We start from the raw sequence: 20,190 nt of genomic DNA on the forward strand, positions 1-20,190 counted from the left end.
TACAGGACATGCGATACCGGGAATCAGTTCTAGGTGTACAGGACATGTGATACCGGGAATCAGTGCTAGGTGTACAGGACATGTGATACCGGGAGCCGCAGCGGGAATGAGTGATAGGTGTACAGGACATGCAATACCGGGAGCGCTCACCACCTCACCCCTACAGGACATTACCCAGCGTGGCGGGGCACAATGGGGGAATAGCGGTGTAGACTGCTGTCATGACGACTCCAAACTGAGAAAAGCCCACCTATGGATGCCCCGTGGGAACGGTGGTACAAGGCCGTGGAGTGCAGTTCAGGTTACAGAAGTAGAAAAAGGAACCAGATACCTACCGCTGCTGCATTCACAGGTGCATGTGACAAGTTATCACTGGAGACCAAGAGACCAGTAATGGGGAAGGTCAGTGACACTAAAAAAAAAAAAAAAAACATCTGCAGCTTGGGGGTGAACAGCCTTATTACACTGAGGATTTGAAAATACAATAACTAGCATTTCACACAGCGTTCATTTGGCGATCATTGGATGGTGTATACTTGTCAGTAACCAAGCGATGAACTATGAAATGCTCGTCCGTCTGGTGATTGCCTCACTCATGCCGGTGTGAAAATCAGTGTCAGAAGCACCTCATCTGCGTATGCAGGCGCAATGCTGCAGATAACATGATATTCTATATGCACAGAACGATCCTATTAACGATTGTTCTGTGGACGTAGAATTCCATTTGACCTGACTAAACAACCCATTAAATGACTGCCGATGAACTTATATATAGCCGATCAGCGGTCGCTTTATGACCCCGATCAACAAGGGAGTGATCTTTTTAGGACCAAGGCTAGCTTTAAAAAACTTGGCTCAGTGTAGCACTTTGTCATCCTGTTACCTGCAGTCCCACAATCAGACGCCCTGCTTTATCGCTGCTATGATATATCCCTACATAGCCGCCCTCTCCTTCCACTTGTATGTCTTACAGCTGAATGGTCACGGCTTATCGCCACCCTACAAAGTTCACACAAACTTTCCACTGAAAGTTTCCAGGTCCTGCCTAGCAAACAAGCTTCATAATGTAGCAGTGTTGCTCTGGGAACACCTCTGGCATTAATAATAATACTTTCATGTCAATACTTCTATACCTTAAAAAATGACATATCGGTAAGTATTCTCAGAGTGATACCATTATTGGCTAACAGCTTTCAGAGCACAGCGACTCCTTCTTCAGGCAGGTCTACAAATTAATAAATAAGACAAGAGCTGCCAGAAGAAGGAGCCGCTGTGCTCTGAAAGCTTACAAATATATTTTTCTGGATAGCCAATAAAGTTATGACTGAATAATTTTGCAATTTTTTCGATATAAAAGTATTTACATTAATTTTTCTGGCTAACAACACCACAACAGAATTTTTTACTGTAATTCAAGATCAAAATAGATTGTCAACTGCCGATTAGGGAAACCACTTTAGACGGTACCTAAGGCTATGTGCACACATTTCAGATTTTGCTGCGGATCTGCAGCAGTTTTCCCCTGAGTTTACAATACCATGTAAATGTATGGATAGCGAAATCCGCAGTGCACATGCTGCGGAATATACTGCGCGGAAATAGTGCATTGTATTTTCTACAGCATGTCAATTCTTTGTGCGGATTCCGCAGAGGTTTACACCTGCTCCTCAATCCACAGGTGTAAAACCGCACACACAAGCAACACAGGAAATCCGCGGTAAATCCGTAGTGTGTTTTACCTGCGGATTTTTCAAAAACGGTGCATAAAAAAATCAGCACACGAATCCACAACGTGTGCACATTGCCTTACAATGCACATGTGCTTGAGACCAGATATAAAGAATACTTATGGGGGGGGGGGGGGGGGCCCCTCTGAGCTAGACACTATGTGCACATGGGCCGCTGAATGTATCAGACCACTCCCGTCCGCAGCTTCGGGTGTCCGGACAGGTGCAAGAGCTGTTCACCATTTAATGCTCTATAAATCGGACCAGGTTAGCATATGCTGCAGTGTGAAAAACAGCCATTGTGAAGTGGCATATATTCCACCATTGGATCTTTGTGCTATCCGTTTATCTGAACTTGCCGTAAAGTAAAGCAGTGATCATTGATCACCCAGGCTGAAATGGCCGATATCCGAACAACGGGCTTTCATCAACTCCACAACAAAAAGTAGATGCGAAGGCTTTGATTTTATTTGCATCAAAACTATATCAAAAACTGTTACTACTCCTTTTTCCATCTGATCATAAAGCAATGCTCAGGTCACAAATGGGAAGGCTTGGAACTGCAAGTACAGCAATACCAAGTGTGCCCTAATCTTCCAAGAAATATACATTATTGATTTGTAATTTTTCTTCCTTCAGGGTAAGCTTTGGAGGTCAATCAGCTGGACATCTGGACTTTCTCCTACCTAAATCAGCCTTTCCTTCTCTGGAATAGACCTGAATGACAGTCCCTTTACAATGACATCCCAATTCTCTGTTCATATCTCGTGTCGGTTCCACTGCCACCGACTCACTGGGGTCCATTATTTATAGAATTGTTATAATAAGTTCTACAACTATCCATTCCCAGCAAAATGTGGGATCTACAGCACTCCAAAGTAAATGTGAACACAACGTTAGTTGGACGTACCGATCCCAAATAACTTTATTCTCATCTCTCACTGTATAATAATCTCTTACGACGACGGCTCCTGTTTATCCACGTCTCTCCCTGGAAAAGCTCTCCTTGCCTTCACTGCTGACCCTGCATGTGGTGTAACCATTGTCTTCCTGTATGAGGTCAGTGAAACCTTGCCTGCACTGAAAACTCGAGAACCCAAACATTAGGTAGACATTCACAGCCCATTTTCTCTAACCCCACTCAAAATTCTAAACATTTGAGCTTACCATACACTACAGATGTGATTTTCTGACATTGCCTTTGTGACAGAACAAGCATGACACCGACCGACAGCAGCGATCCGCAGAGGCTCATCCGCTGTGTCGGGATATTTCGGTCATTGTCAGGTACAGACCTTGGAAATCTGCCTATGCTAAACAGATTGTGTCTCACCAATGAAGGCTCAGACCCCAGATCAAAGCAAGAATCGACTGGCAATTTCTCATTATAATTTATGGAATCATTGCTAAAAAGACAAGTTGTTCTGATGAGGGGTTAATCTGCAGGTTAATAGCGTTCTAAAGCCATGTGGCTGCTGCACCGGAAGCCCGACTACCGAGAGGTAAGAACCTTTATTCCCTCCGGCTTTCAGACATAGAAGTGCAGCTTCATTCACTGCTCAGAAGTGTGAACGGCAGCTGTAACCATGATCCACCACTGACTGACAGCTGGCTATATAGTGAATCAGTACAGAGCCGGCAGTCAGTGCCGCAACATGGCTACAATCATTGCTCACTGTGTACTGACTGGTGACTGAAGCCACGCCGGCCACTCTTCCATGACTGAAAGCTGGAGGCTGCAAAAAGGAGGGAGGAATAAAGTTTATTTTCAACATCTGACAGCCCGGCTTTCAGTGAGGCAGTTGCACAACTTCAGAATGCTATAAAACCCCTTATCTACAGGTTAATGGTTTTTTTTTTGTTTTTTGTTTTTGTTTTTTTTTTCACACTAATGACAGATTGGAGAACACAATCTGAGCCCAGGGGCCAGGAATGTCATTCTGTTTGGCCCCCCTTACATGATGTTTTCATATCAAAGAAAAGTGGCACACAGCCATCATAACATTATTGGGGTTTGACCCCTGAATGCTGTGTATCAGTTATAGATGGCGGGTTATACGTGGCTATTTCCATCGTAGTTTATGGCAGTTGAGGACAGCCTATTCTTCCCATAGGTGCTTTTCACTTTCTGGTCTCCTATTGCTCAAACATTTTAAGGAATGTCATTGATAGCAATACCCCTTTTAAAAGGGAACCTGTCACCCACCCAGGGCCCATTAAGATAAAAGAGCCACCTTCAGCAGCACTAAGGCTGCATTCTGTGAAGGTGGCTCTCAAGTTTTTGCTCCCTAATAATGCTGAAATTTTCTGTTTAATAAATTGCGCCCCATACCTGTATTGAGTCCGCGGGGGGTACATTTTCTCCCCCTGACTAAGCCACCTCACAGCCGTCCATCATCGCCTCAGTGCACTGGGCACTGCCTCCTGTGTTTCCTCACATAACCGGCGCCTGCGATGTGCTCTCATTTTTCAGGCATGCACCGTGTGCGCTGCCCTGGAACTTACATCAGCTGATCTACCAATATCGCGCCTGCGTGTAGCGGAGGCCCAAGATCCCGCCCCGCAGTGTTATAATTTATTCACACTGCGGCGCTGGGAATCTGGATCTGTGCGCAGGCGCAATCTACTTACATCACTTATTGCAAGTTCCAGGGCAGCACACACGGCGCATGCCCGAGAAATCATTGCAGAGAGCAGGCGCCAGCACAACACAAGAGAGGAGGCGGCGCCCGGTGAGATGATGGACGGCTCTGAGGCGGCTGAGTCAGGGAGAAAACGTACCTCCGCAGACTCAATACAGGTATGGTGCAAAATTTATAAAAGTGAATATTTCAGCGTTATTAGGGATCATAAACATAAGAGCCACCTTCACAGAATGCAGCCTTAGTGCTGCAGAAGGTGGCTCTTTTACCTTAATAGGCCCTGGGGGTGACAGGTTCCCTTTAAGCTATTTGCAGCCCTTAAAGGGGAATCACATAATCTGAAGACACCATGCTGTAGGGGTTAAACAGATTTCAGCCAAGCTCTGTAGTTTCTTTTGCTTACAATGATTGTTTTAGCACCAGGAGCTTATCATTGCTGTGACTAGCTGGTCCTTGATCCCTAGTCTGACACGCCACCTCCTTTGACAGGCAGCTCACTGTCTATGGACATTCTGTATACAGAGCCTGGTGTGGGCGGGGACAGCTTTCTCAGCTCTGCTTCATTGTAAATCTAAAACTTCGGTCTGAGCCGCTGCACCCAATAATCTAAGTGATACATCCTTTGATTCAGCTTCTCTTTGCCTACATCAGGCTGCTATCACATAAGGTAGCAAAAAGCTGCTGACAGATTCCCTTTAAGGCCGGAGTCACACTAGAACGTAATACGGACGAGTGCTATGAGATACAAAAACTGCATAGCACTCCGTTGCTTTCTTGGCCGTATTATACGTGTATACGAAATCGCAGCATGCTGCGATTGCCACTGTATTACGCCAGAAATACACCAATGCAAGTCTATGGGTGCAAGAAAAACTCGCACACCACACGGACCATCAGTGTGACTTGCGAGAATTACGCACCAGTATCCTATAGAATAGCCAGCAATTCAGTGTGGTGTACAGTAAAATCACACTGACAGGTTAAAATAGAATAGATAAAATAAATGATGGATGGATGGCAGGACAGCCCATAATTCAATTGTCGAGTCATGTAAAATCACTGTAGAACCCGAGAGGATAGGAGACATGGTTTACATACAGTAAACCATTACATATCAGTTAGATTTTTATATGTCCCTCCCTAATAATGTTAGGTGTGTGTGTGTGTGTGTGTGTGTGTGTGTGTGTGTGTGTGTGTGTGTGTGTGGGGGTTTGTGTGGGTTTGTGTGGGTGGGTGTGCGTGTGCGTGCGTGCGTGCGCGCGCGCGCGTGCGTGCGTGTGTGCGCGCGCGCGTGCGTGTGTGTGTGTAAAATTTTGGAGCTGTAGGTGTTAAATGAAAGGATTAATTCACGGAAAAAACTGGCGTGGGCTCCTGCTCAATTTTTTGCGCCAGAGAGGGAAAGCCAGCGACTGAGGGCAGATATTAATAGCCTAGAGAGGGACCATGGTTATTGGCCCCCCTGGCTAAAAACATGTGCCCCCAGCCACCCCAGAAAAGACGCATCTGTAAGACGCGCCTATTCCGGCACTTAGCCTCTCTTCCCACTGCCCTGTAGCATTGGCATATCAGGTATAAGGGGTTAATGGCACCTTGCTATTGTAAGGTGACATTAAGCCTGGTTAATAATGGAGGTGTCAATAAGACACCTATCCATTATTAATCCAATAGTAGGAAAGGGTTAAAAATACATTAAAGGGAACCTGTCACCTGAATTTGGCGGGACCAGTTTTCGGTCATATGGGCGGAGTTTTCAGGTGTTTGATTCACCCTTTCCTTACCCGCTGGCTGCAATATTGGATTGAAGTTCATTCTATGTCCTCCGTAGTACACGCCTGCGCAAGGCAATCTTGCCTTGAGCAGGTGTGTACTACGGAGGACATAGAATGAACTTCAATCCAATATTGCGGCCAGTATGCAGCCAGCGGGTAAGGGAAGGGTGAATCAAACACCCAAAAACTCCGCCCATATGACCGAAAACCGGTCCCGCCAAATTCAGGTGGACAGGTTCCCTTTAAGAAAAAAGTAATTTAACGAAATAATGAAACACAGGTTTAACATCTTTATTCCACTCTCAATCCAAGCGAAGCCCTCGTTCTCCTGTACAAAAAAATTCCAAAATAAAAAAGCAACAATATCCCATACCTGTCTGCTGTACAGTCAAGTCCCATGCAGTAATCCATATCTGGGGGCATTTACATTTTACAACCGGGAGCGATGCTAATGCGGCCGCTCCCGGCTGTAAGGGTACCGTCTCACAGTGGCACTTTGGTCACTACGTCGGCACGATCCGTGACGCTCCAGCGTCGCTCCATTATCGCTCCAGCGTCGTAGACTGCGGTCACACTTCGCAATGCACGGCGCTGGAGCGATAATTTCATCACGTATTTGCGATGTAGAATCAGCAGAGGAGGTGGAGAATATCGTGTACACCTTTGTTACACGATGCGATCATGCCGCCACAGCGGGACACTTGACGACGAAAGAAAGTTTCAAACGATCTGCTACGACGTACGATTCTCAGCAGGGTCACTGATCGCGGTAGCGTGTCAGACACAGCGAGATCGTAAGTATATCGCTGGAACGTCACGGATCGTGCCGTCGTAGCGACCAAAGTGCCACTGTGTGACGGTACCCTAAATGACTGGGGAATGAACGAAATGCACAGAGCGGAGATTCGGTGATGTCACCGAAGCTGCGCCCCCTGGCGGCATTAACTCAAATTAACTCTTCAGCCTGGGAAAATGCCAGCCGATGATGGATATAGATTATATATTTTTTTTCCCACGAATCTTTGAGCCCATTACTCCATTATATGTTCATTTTGCAAGCCAGCGAAAAAAATCTTACCATACAGATGACACACGGATACTTAATGAGAAAAAATTTTAAAAAAATTGCATCCTCGCATTGAATACGGATGACATACGGATCACTGTTCATGAACATTTCTGCGTGTCTCGGCCGTAAAAAACAGACCGTATTTTTATACATTAGGTGTGACGCCGGCCTAACAGTGACACAACGAAACATTGTTGCACACCTCTGCCTTAAGTCATGTTCCTGTATCTTATTTTTCCTTCACCCAAAACCTTCTCTCTTAGCAGTGTGCAAAATGCATAATTTGTTGCGTTTTATACACAATTCATGTGTGCTTTTGTCTAAAGTATATTTAGGCCACAAATCCACTGAAGCAATTGACATTTTGTGTTTTGCCAAAAATGCAGCAGAGCTCCGACAACAAGTGACGAAAAAAGCAGAGTGCGTATGAGATTTAAAAAAATCTCCTCAATTTTCCCAGCAATACGCTATGTAGCTTATGCACCAAATACAATGCGTAAGATACCCAGCAAAAACTCTGCAATTACGGTAAGCTGTGAGTGAACTTTCTCTGAGATGTTTTTCAATTAGGGCATCGGAATCTGAGGCTTCGTAGGTCTCTACATCACATACAATACTCCGAGAAATGTTTCAGAGATTACAGTCACATGTGAAAGCTCCAAAAGGGCGGCCACCGAGTGTTATGGCTTCTATGTGCCGCTCCCCGCCATATAGGGCGGCCACCTAGTGTTATGGCTTCTGTGTGCCGCTCCTCGCCATATAGGGCGGCCACCGAGTGTTATGGCTTCTGTGTGCCGCTCCTCGCCATATAGGGCGGCCACCTAGTGTTATGGCTTCTGTGTGCCGCTCCTCGCCATATAGGGCGGCCACCGAGTGTTATGGCTTCTGTGTGCCGCTCCTCGCCATATAGGGCGGCCACCTAGTGTTATGGCTTCTGTGTGCCGCTCCTCGCCATATAGGGCGGCCACCGAGTGTTATGGCTTCTGTGTGCCGCTCCTCGCCATATAGGGCGGCCACCGAGTGTTATGGCTTCTATGTGACGCTCCCCGCCATATAGGGCGGCCACCGAGTGTTATGGCTTCTATGTGCCGCTCCCCGCCATATAGGGCGGCCACCTAGTGTTATGGCTTCTGTGTGCCGCTCCTCGCCATATAGGGCGGCCACCGAGTGTTATGGCTTCTGTGTGCCGCTCCTCGCCATATAGGGCGGCCACCGAGTGTTATGGCTTCTATGTGACGCTCCCCGCCATATAGGGCGGCCACCGAGTGTTATGGCTTGTATGTGCCGCTCCCCGCCATATAGGGCGGCCACCGAGTGTTATGGCTTCTATGTGCCGCTCCTCGTCATATAGGGCGGCCACCGAGTGTTATTGCTTCTATGTGCCGCTCCTCGCCATATAGGGCGGCCACCGAGTGTTATGGCTTCTATGTGCCGCTCCTCGCCATATAAGGCTACTTTCACACTAGCGTCGGATTCGGCCCGTCGCAATGCGTCGGGCTGAGATTCCGACGCTAGCGTTTGATGCACTGCACAACGGAGGCAGCGGATGCATTTCTCCGGCGCATCCGCTGCCCCATTGTGAGGTGCGGGGAGGTGGGGGCGGAGTTCCGGCCGCGCATGCGCGGTCGGAAAAAGCTGTCCGTCGGCAGCAAAAAACGTTACATTTAACGTTTTTTGCTCCCGGCGGTCCGCCAAAACACGACGTGTGTCAATACGTCGCAGTGCGTCGGTAATGTTACTCTATGGGGCAAAAACACATCCTGCAAACAACTTTGCAGGATGCGTTTTTTCCCCTAAACGACGCATTGCGACGTATTGAAAACAACGCTAGTGTAAAAGTAGCCTAAGACTGATCACATGTTGTGGATTTGACCCCATAAGATCAGACAAGGGGTTTTCAAAGAATTTGGGGCACACATCCAGATTGGCCAGTGTATCTGCACGTGGCTATGTCTTCCATCCGGTCATTTGTAGTTACTGCAGAATGTCAGCAGATGGTCAAAATTTACATGTAAAATCTGCATCTACATGCTGACAAATTCCATAATATGTGAACATGACTTAAGTGGGTCCAGAGTTCAGAGAACAGGTGAGAGGTGACGGCAATGCCCCCCTGATATCACTGCTGCTGGCTCGGTCAGTGCAAAGTCCCTGGAGACAGGCGCTCAGGTCTCTGCTGGATAACTACAAGTTTTTAGCCTTCAGTGAAGTTTGGCTTTTAAAGAATCCAGTTTTCAACTGAAATCTATCAAACCCACTTTGAAAGTTTCCCAAATATTTTGTAGTTACTTAGCAATGTGTAACACGCCCCGTCGTCTGCAGCAACCACACTTGGGTTTCTACAATAATGAGGCTGGGAATGTGACTCTCCCTACACGCTCGCTCGTTTTAGGTGATCGTAGTGCCCGAGCACAAAAACGAGTTTTTTCAGATTGCTGTGGGTGGTGGAAATCAAACTTTAACATTTTCCCTTTCACACTAATCTGCTTCCTTTTTTCTTCGCACAGATGCTTCATTGTCGCGTTTCTTCAAGATATTTTTCTCTGCATATTAATGAGCCTTAACAACAATACACAAAGCATTAGAAAAGCAATAATCTGAGGCGGGCCTCCACGTGGGCCTGAATATTAGCATATCACAGCCAGTCCAGAGTCCCTGATTGCATCACGAAACCTCCCTGTGTATACCGGTAATCTCCACACTGTGGTAGGACTACAGCTCCCAGCATACCATCCTGATCTGACGGCCGTAGGGGACAGCATGCATCAGGTCACCGAGCTGTAGGTCCTGTTTGCAAACCTTTCATCACACGGCAAACAATTCCTGCTCAGAAAAGAAAGGACAAGTCTGTCCAGCTTTAGAAAAGCCAGCACTAATATTTCATATACGGTATACAGTGGGGCAAAAAAGTATTTAGTCAGTCAGCAATAGTGCAAGTTCCACCACTTAAAAAGATGAGAGGCGTCTGTAATTTACATCATAGGTAGACCTCAACTATGGGAGACAAACTGAGAAAAAAAAATCCAGAAAATCACATTGTCTGTTTTTTTAACATTTTATTTGCATATTATGGTGGAAAATAAGTATTTGGTCAGAAACAAAATTTCATCTCAATACTTTGTAATATATCCTTTGTTGGCAATGACAGAGTTCAAACGCTTTCTGTAAGTCTTCACAAGGTTGCCACACACTGTTGTTGGTATGTTGACCCATTCCTCCATGCAGATCTCCTCTAGAGCAGTGATGTTTTTGGCTTTTCGCTTGGCAACACGGACTTTCAACTCCCTCCAAAGGTTTTCTATAGGGTTGAGATCTGGAGACTGGCTAGGCCACTCCAGGACCTTGAAATGCTTCTTACGAAGCCACTCCTTCGTTGCCCTGGCGGTGTGCTTTGGATCATTGTCATGTTGAAAGACCCAGCCACGTTTCATCTTCAATGCCCTTGCTGATGGAAGGAGGTTTGCACTCAAAATCTCACGATACATGGCCCCATTCATTCTTTCATGTACCCGGATCAGTCGTCCTGGCCCCTTTGCAGAGAAACAGCCCCAAAGCATGATGTTTCCACCACCATGCTTTACAGTAGGTATGGTGTTTGATGGATGCAACTCAGTATTCTTTTTCCTCCAAACACGACAAGTTGTGTTTCTACCAAACAGTTCCAGTTTGGTTTCATCAGACCATAGGACATTCTCCCAAAACTCCTCTGGATCATCCAAATGCTCTCTAGCAAACTTCAGACAGGCCCGAACATGTACTGGCTTAAGCAGTGGGACACGTCTGGCACTGCAGGATCTGAGTCCATGGTGGCGTAGTGTGTTACTTATGGTAGGCCTTGTTACATTGGTCCCAGCTCTCTGCAGTTCATTCACTAGGTCCCCCCGCGTGGTTCTGGGATTTTTGCTCACCGTTCTTGTGATCATTCTGACCCCATGGGGTGGGATTTTGCGTGGAACCCCAGATCGAGGGAGATTATCAGTGGTCTTGTATGTCTTCCGTTTTCTAATTATTGCTCCCACTGTTGATTTCTTCACTCCAAGCTGGTTGGCTATTGCAGATTCAGTCTTCCCAGCCTGGTGCAGGGCTACAATTTTGTTTCCGGTGTCCTTTGACAGCTCTTTGGTCTTCACCATAGTGGAGTTTGAAGTCAGACTGTTTGAGGGTGTGCACAGGTGTCTTTTTATACTGATAACAAGTTTAAACAGGTGCCATTACTACAGGTAATGAGTGGAGGAAAGAGGAGACTCTTAAAGAAGAAGTTACAGGTCTGTGAGAGCCAGAAATCTTGATTGTTTGTTTCTGACCAAATACTTATTTTCCACCATAAAATGCAAAAAAAATGATAAAAAAACAGACAATGTGATTTTCTGGATTTTGTTTTCTCAGTTTGTCTCCCATAGTTGAGGTCTACCTATGATGTAAATTACAGACGCCTCTCATCTTTTTAAGTGGTGGAACTTGCACTATTGCTGACTGACTAAATACTTTTTTGCCCCACTGTATATGCGGAGTGTGAATGGACATTAAATGCCGCCTATTCATTAGGACGTGGGCCATGAACACTACATCCATAGCGGTCAGAAATGCAGCCGTTCTCTGCATCAACCAGATTACCGCATGTTACTTGTACTTTCAAAATATGTAGCAAACTGATTGGTTGCTATGGGTAACCATGCCGAACAGTGCACTTAAAGGGTTTGTCCCTCTCTGCTCACATGTGAACTAAGAGCACAGGGATGGTGACCTCATGTGCACTGATACCCGCCAGGCCACGTTCATGATCGTGAGGCATCGTGCACATGTCCCACTTATTAGAATAGGACCTCTACCAATCACGAGCCAGCATACACAAGTAGTCACTGACATCACATGCTCCATTCACTTCTCAATGTGGAAATGAGCAATGTCACAAATGTCATAGATGGGTCCCACCCTCAGTAACCTGCACATATCTCCAGACCGGGGGAGGGGGAATCTTAGTCCCCCATCTTACCTCCTCCACTTCTTTGGTAGTTCTGGATACAGCCAATGAGGGGGAGCATCTACTTTTACACCATTTGCATGTTCTGGATTTAAATTTCATTTTGCAGAAGAGCAGGAGAGCAGCTCCATTCTTATTATTTTTCAGTTCCTTAACTAATTCATCGTTTGTCAGAAAACCTTAAAATGGAGTTCACACCGCTAAGCAACCCCTTGTTAAAGAGCTAGGTACACCCACATGGATGCCACTCCTCTGACAAAATGTAAAGACTGCACCCAATCAAGGCCATCTGATTGTCTGCAGTGGTCATGTGATGCCCCAGATGGATGTTGATTGCAGGACACTAGTGGGGTAGACAGTACCAAGTACTGAGGAGAGGCGTCGGTACAGAAGAACACTGTTTGTCACCTTCTTGAGTTCATCAGTAATGGACAACCCTTTTTAGAGTGGGTTCACATGGTGAGAACAAGGGATAGTAGTGTGCTGGAGCAGGTACATAAAACCCATGTGCATTACTGGTACTTGCCACAAAGCACCTTGGCGTAAAACGCGCTACCTACCCTTACCCGCCCAGCCTGAATCGCAATGCTAGTTTTATCACTTCTCCGGGTACGGTGTGAGCCTATTGTCTCCTTGCAGATACTAAACAAACGAGCAATGTAATTCTAAGGTCACATGGGTGACTTCACCCATATACAGGTCCTTCTCAAAAAATTAGCATATAGTGTTAAATTTCATTATTTACCATAATGTAATGATTACAATTAAACTTTCATATATTATAGATTCATTATCCACCAACTGAAATTTGTCAGGTCTTTTATTGTTTTAATACTGATGATTTTGGCATACAACTCCTGATAACCCAAAAAACCTGTCTCAATAAATTAGCATATTTCACCCATCCAATCAAATAAAAGTGTTTTTTAATAACAAACAAAAAAACCAACAAATAATAATGTTCAGTTATGCACTCAATACTTGGTCGGGAATCCTTTGGCAGAAATGACTGCTTCAATGCAGCGTGGCATGGAGGCAATCAGCCTGTGACACTGCTGAGATGTTATGGAGGCCCAGGATGCTTCAATAGCGGCCTTAAGCTCATCCAGAGTGTTGGGTCTTGCGACTCTCAACTTTCTCTTCACAATATCCCACAGATTCTCTATGGGGTTCAGGTCAGGAGAGTTGGCAGGCCAATTGAGCACAGTAATACCATGGTCAGTAAACCATTTACCAGTGGTTTTGGCACTGTGAGCAGGTGCCAGGTCGTGCTGAAAAATGAAATCTTCATCTCCATAAAGCATTTCAGCCGATGGAAGCATGAAGTGCTCCAAAATCTCCTGATAGCTAGCTGCATTGACCCTGCCCTTGATGAAACACAGTGGAACAACACCAGCAGCTGACATGGCACCCCACACCATCACTGACTGTGGGTACTTGACACTGGACTTCAGGCATTTTGGCATTTCCTTCTCCCCAGTCTTCCTCCAGACTCTGGCACCTTGATTTCCGAATGACATGCAAAATTTGCTTTCATCAGAAAAAAGTACTTGGGACCACTTAGCAACAGTCCAGTGCTGCTTCTCTGTAGCTCAAAAGTGGCTTTACCTGGGGAATGCGGCACCTGTAGCCCATTTCCTGCACACGCCTGTGCACGGTGGCTCTGGATGTTTCCACACCAGACTCAGTCCACTGCTTCCTCAGGTTCCCCAAGGTCTGGAATCGCTCCTTCTCCACAATCTTCCTCAGGGTCCGGTCTCCTCTTCTCGTTGTACAGCGTTTTCTGCCACATTGTTTCCTTCCAACAGACTTACCATTGAGGTGCCTTGATACAGCACTCTGGGAACAGCCTATTTGTTGAGAAATTTCTTTCTGGGTCTTACCCTCTTGCTTGAGGGTGTCAATGATGGCCTTCTTGACATCTGTCAGGTCGCTAGTCTTAGGGTACCGTCACACTATACGATTTACCTACGATCACGACCAGCGATATGACCTGGCCGTGATCGTAGGTTAATCGTAGTGTGGTCGCTGGGGAGCTGTCACACAGACAGCTCTCCAGCGACCAACGATGCCGAGGTCCCTGGGTAACCAGGGTAAACATCGGGTAACTAAGCGCAGGACCGCGCTTAGTTACCCGATGTTTACCCTGGTTACAAGCGTTAAACTAAAAAAAAAACAAACAGCACATACTTACATTCTGGTGTCCGTCAGGTCCCTTGCAGTCTGCTTCCCTCTGCTTCCCGCACTCACAGACTGCCGGCCGTAAAGTGAAAGTGAAAGCACAGCCGCTGTGCTCTGCTTTCACTTTACGGCCGGCAGTCACAGTGCGGGAAGCAGACGGCAAGGGACCTGACGGACACCAGAATGTAAGTATGTGCTGTTTGTTTTTTTTTAGTTTAACGCTTGTAACCAGGGTAAACATCGGGTAACTAAGCGCGGTCCTGCGCTTAGTTACCCGATGTTTACCCTGGTTACAAGCGAACGCATCGCTGGATCGCATCGCTAGATCGCTAGATCGGTGTCACACACACCGATCTAGCGATGACAGCGGGAGATCCAGCGATGAAAGAAAGTTCCATACGATCTGCTACGACGTACGATTCTCAGCAGGATCCCTGATCGCTGCTGCGTGTCAGACACAGCGATATCGTAACGATATCGCTGGAACGTCACGAATCGTACCGTCGTAGCGATCGAAATGTTATAGTGTGACGGTACCCTTACCCATGATGGGGGTTTTGAGTAATGAACCAGGCAGGGAGTTTATAAAAGCCTCAAGTATCTTTTGCATGTGTTTAGAGTTAATTAGTTGATTCAGAAGATTAGGGTAATAGGTCGTTTAGAGAACCTTTTCTTGATATGCTAATTTATTGAGACAGGTTTTTTGGGTTATCAGGAGTTGTATGCCAAAATCATCAGTATTAAAACAATAAAAGACCTGACAAATTTCAGTTGGTGGATAATGAATCTATAATATATGAAAGTTTAATTGTAATCATTACATTATGGTAAATAATGAAATTTAACACTATATGCTAATTTTTTGAGAAGGACCTGTAGAATAACAATAATCAAAGGCAGATCGAGTCTTTACCCCCTGTGCCCAATAGATACATAAGGTCGCCATCCAGCCACATGACGGAGCACTAGCGCATCAAACCTATTTTAGGGCTTGCACCATTTTTATCTGCATTTATTTTAGGCCTTAAATTCTGCTAGCAATTACTGCAGGAAGTCACTGAACTGTCTGCATACAGTACTTTTAGGGTCGATTCCTTTTCTTTTTAAAAGTGACTGTGCCCCACTCCCTGTTTATTTTATTATCCGTTACCCATGAGTAAAGCACGATCAGTGCATGGATCAACATACTTACCCACGGCCGTCTTCTGCCGTTTCCAGCGCTGCTCCAGTCCTCTCCTGCGTCCTGTGACTGCAGTTGTGACTAGCTGGCTCACTATAGTTGGCTGTATGGGCCGGAAGTCACTTCACAATGTAAATCTATGAGACTCAGAAGGAGGCTCCCAAAATTCCATTAAGTGCTATACGGTCCAATGTGCAAGCCCCCAAAACAGCCGTTAGTCACATGATGGACGAGAAGAACCGGAGCCGTGCTGGAAAAGGAAGACGACAATGCCCGGTAAGTACTTTAATGCATGCGCTGTACAAGCATCACACATCTCTAGCAAAGGCCGAAATAAAAAATACAAAATAGGACATCAGGTACCAGAACTGCGGATATTTCCCATGACATTTATCTCAGATCTGCTCCAACGTCACAGTTAAGGGTCTAAGATTTATTATTTTAGTTGTTTTTATTTAATTGAAGTCGGTGGGAAGTAAAGAAGGGTCAGTATATCATTAATTTCTCATTCAGCGAGCGAGAAAAGCAAGTGTGACCCCATCAGGACAGACAAAGCTCGGAGCTATGCACAACGAACTACGGAAGAAACTGTAAAATGCCAGAGCAACTAGAAAAACACTACATTTCCTGTGTGCGCTCTAGGCCGCGGCCGGCGGCTCTCCGGCATAGCAAGGCACAGAAATGCTGCGCCCAGAAAAGAAGTAACAGCATCCGCCGTGCCATCACCTGCATGCTCTCACATCAGACCCTGGGGATTACAGCTGAATGGATGGGGCACGGATGACGCCATACCCGCACTGATGGGCATAAGCATGGCAGGATGATTTCTACAGAAGTTCATAAAATAGTTCAATCTGAACACTAGTCTGCAGTTGGTCCATCTGCCAGCACTAAAGCTGGGCATCCACATGGGCACTGATTGCTTGTCCTAAGGGCTGGCCTGCAGAGGACACAGCGGCACGCTCCGTCACAGATTTGGGGCTGCAGATACTTCCCATTTGGCTACGTGTCAGGATTTCTAGGCAGTTATCATTCTCCCAGAACCTGCCCAGACAACGCTACCTAAAAATAATAATTATCTTCTGCACACTCAAACGCACACTTCCCTCTGCAGACGCGAGCGATTTCAACATCAGCTGACTTAAAGGGGAAATCCGGTGGAATTAAAACCTATGTAACCGCCCCCAAATCATTACACATGCAGATCAGCTAGGATCATTTTAATTATCAGCCAGTCAAGTGTTTGCCTCCTATTTTACCAACTTAACATTTTCATCTAGGAAAAAAAAGTCACACTCCTGTTTGTAGCATCACGGAAGCAATAATTCAATGGGTGAAACAGGTGGATTAAAAAATAAATAACTCCAGCACTCTTCCTTCCCACTGCACCCTAGCATCGATGCTTCAGAGCTCCCCTTGGTGTCTGACAATAGGCAGCATGTGACCACTGCAGGCAATCACAGGCCATACGAGATTACTTGCTGTAGTACTGGCACCATGGCTCAGCAGGGTATAGTGATGCCAGTAGTGCAGCTAATGCACAGTGCTCAGCATAAATGGGTGCACCCCCTTTCAAAACTAAGTTTTTGATCAATATCTCACTGAAAACAAGAACACTTTCACCCTGTTCTTCTTCAGACATGCAACAGATGTGTTTTGGATCGATATTTTCGAAAAAGTGCACGACTACCAAAGACAAGGAGTGATGGTAGCATCTATCTTTCACTAGGGAGCACTACATTTTTGAACTCATGATACCATCTATGACACCAGCAGCTCTCATGCAGCCCCACATAAGGACATTGCCACCACCATGTTTCACTGTAGGCACCATGGAGTTTTCTAAATGCATGTTGCCTACGATTAAACATGGTGGTGGCAGTGTCCTTATGTGGGTCTATATGAGTACTCCTGATGCTGGGGAGCTACATTTCATAGATGGCATCATGAACTCCCAAATGTACTGCTCTATAATCAAAGAGGATGCTACCATTAGTCTGTGCCCTTGGTAGACGGGCACTTTTTCAACATGGCAATTGCCCAAAACACACATCTGTTGTATTTCTGAAGAACAGGGTGAAAATGATTTAATGGCCCTGTCCGATACCAACAGAACAGCTATGGGGAATTCTGATCAGACAAGTTGAGCATCACTCTCCATCCAGCATCTAGTTCTATAAGAGGCATTTCCTGAAGAATGGAAAAAGATACGTTGCAAAATGTCACCAACTTCTTCACTCTGTTTCTAGAAGACTTGGTGCTAGCCTTAAAATCATGGAGGTCATACAAAATACTAGCTGTAGTTTGTGATGTGGAGTGTACTCATTTTTACATAACCTAATTTGATTAAAACTGAAGAATTTGTAATGAAAAGTATATTAACCTTTCAGGTTAGGTGTTTAAAAAACAACTGTCCTATGAAACTTGGTCTTGTCAAAATTTTGGACGATAAATGTTACAATTGTAGAACAAAAATGACCTTTTTTGGGAGGGAAGGGGGAAGTGGAAATGACAGCTGTTAATGGGACTGTCACTTATCTTTCCAGGACTCCCAGACAGCCTACTAGTTGTTCGAATAAATCAGAAAGCACAAAATTGGGGAGACGTCTTCATTCTGCCTTCTGGAAAAGCTTAGTGGCTACTCCAGGGATTCCCAACAAGGAGAACCTGGGGCTCCCTAATGGGATATTACCGAGACAGTAATTTATTACCCATTTATAAGACTGGGGATCACTTTCTAATCGCTGAAGGGTCAACCTCTGGGACCTCTGCAGAGCACCATCTTACATGGACAGAGGTGGCATGATCGACCTCCGCTGCAGTCACTGTCTACGGGACTGCAAAGAAAAACCCGGCACTGCGCTCTATGCTGCAGATGGATACAGGACCGGGATAACTAGGGTTATAAGCCATAAGATATGCCAAACGTCCAGCACAAGCATCTTCAGAACGGGGGATACAATCTAACATTCGGACTGTCGTCTGACCACCAGCAAGTGGAGAGGGGGCGGCACGCAGTAGTCTCCATCAATTACTATGGGAGATATGAATACAGCAAAATGTGTAACATCATCTGTAATGGCCGTCAGATCAGGGGGAAGAAGAGACCCCCATCTATCACATCTATGGGACATCCCAGCAATATTCCAGAAGAAGCTCTCACGACAACCCCGACTGATCACAGGTGGGAACACATCAGATACAGCAGCGGCCATGAACTACACACGGAGTACAGGGGGCTGCTGGGGGCAGGACGGACACCAGGGACCCCCACTGCGGGAGACGTCTCAGGGTACAGGCTGGACCTCCCTGTGTATAACCAGTGACACCCATACAGGGGGCAGCAGATAAGGAGGTCAGAGAGCACAGGCCGATGCCTCAGGCTGCGGGATGGCCCCCGGGGGAAGCACACACTGCGGGACGGCCCCCGGGGGGGAGAGACACACTGCGGGACGGCCCCCGGGGGAGAGACACACTGCGGGACGGCCCCTGGGGGGGGGACACACACCGCGGGACGGCCCCTGGGGGAGAGACACACTGCGGGATGGCCCCCGGGGGAGAGACACACTGCGGGATGGCCCCCGGGGGAGAGACACACTGCGGGATGGCCCCCGGGGGAGAGACACACTGCGGTACGGCCCCGGGGGGAGGGGGACACACACCGCGGGACGGCCCCCGGGGGGAGGGGGACACACACCGCGGGACGGCCCCCGGGGGGAGGGGGACACACACCGCGGGACGGCCCCCGGGGGGAGGGGGACACACACCGCGGGACGGCCCCCGGGGGAGAGAGACACTGCGGGATGGCCCCCGGGGGAGAGAGACACTGCGGGATGGCCCCTGGGGGAGAGACACACTGCGGGATGGCCCCCGGGGGAGAGACACACTGCGGGACGGCCCCTGAGGGGGGGGGGACACACACTGCGGGACGGCCCCTGGGGGGGGGGACACACTGCGGGATGGCCCCCGGGGGAGAGACACACTGCGGGATGGCCCCTGGGGGGGGGGGGGGGGGGGACACACTCTGCAGGACGGCCCCCGTAGAAGGCACACCGCGGGACCGGGGGAGGCACACACCGCGGGACGGCACCCTGGGACATTGCGGGACGGCCCCCGGGGGAGACATACATTGTGGGACGGCCCCCGGGGGAGACACACACACTGCGGGACGGCCCCCGGGGGAGAGACACACTACGGGACGGCCTCCGGTGGAGACACACACTGCGGGACCGCCCCTGGGGGAGACACACATTGAGGGACGGCCCCCGGGGGGACACACACTGCGGGACGGCCCCCGGGAGAGACACACATTGCGGGACCGCCCCTGGGGGAGACACACACTACGGGACGGCCCCCGGGGGAGACACACACTGCTGGACGGCCCCCGGGGGAGACACACATTCCGGGACCGCCCCTGGGGGAGACACACACTACGGGACGGCCCCCGGGGGAGACACACACTGCGGGACGGCCCCCGGGGGAGACACACATTGCGGGACCGCCCCTGGGGGAGACACACATTCCGGGACCGCCCCTGGGGGAGACACACACTACGGGACGGCCCCCGGGGGAGACACACACTGCGGGACGGCCCCCGGGGGAGACACACACTGCGGGACGGCCCCCGGGGGAGACACACAC

At 47.8% G+C, this 20,190-nt stretch overlaps 1 protein-coding gene across 2 annotated transcripts in view; it reads right to left on the minus strand.

Moving 5' to 3' along the window:
• ROCK1 (Rho associated coiled-coil containing protein kinase 1) overlaps nucleotides 1-20,190 on the minus strand; it is a 251,358-nt gene that overhangs the window by 123,873 nt on the left and 107,295 nt on the right. The window lies entirely within an intron of this gene.

Source organism: Ranitomeya imitator, chromosome 6 (assembly GCF_032444005.1).
Source record: "Ranitomeya imitator isolate aRanImi1 chromosome 6, aRanImi1.pri, whole genome shotgun sequence".
In the NCBI taxonomy this organism is placed as follows: Eukaryota; Metazoa; Chordata; class Amphibia; order Anura; family Dendrobatidae; genus Ranitomeya; species Ranitomeya imitator.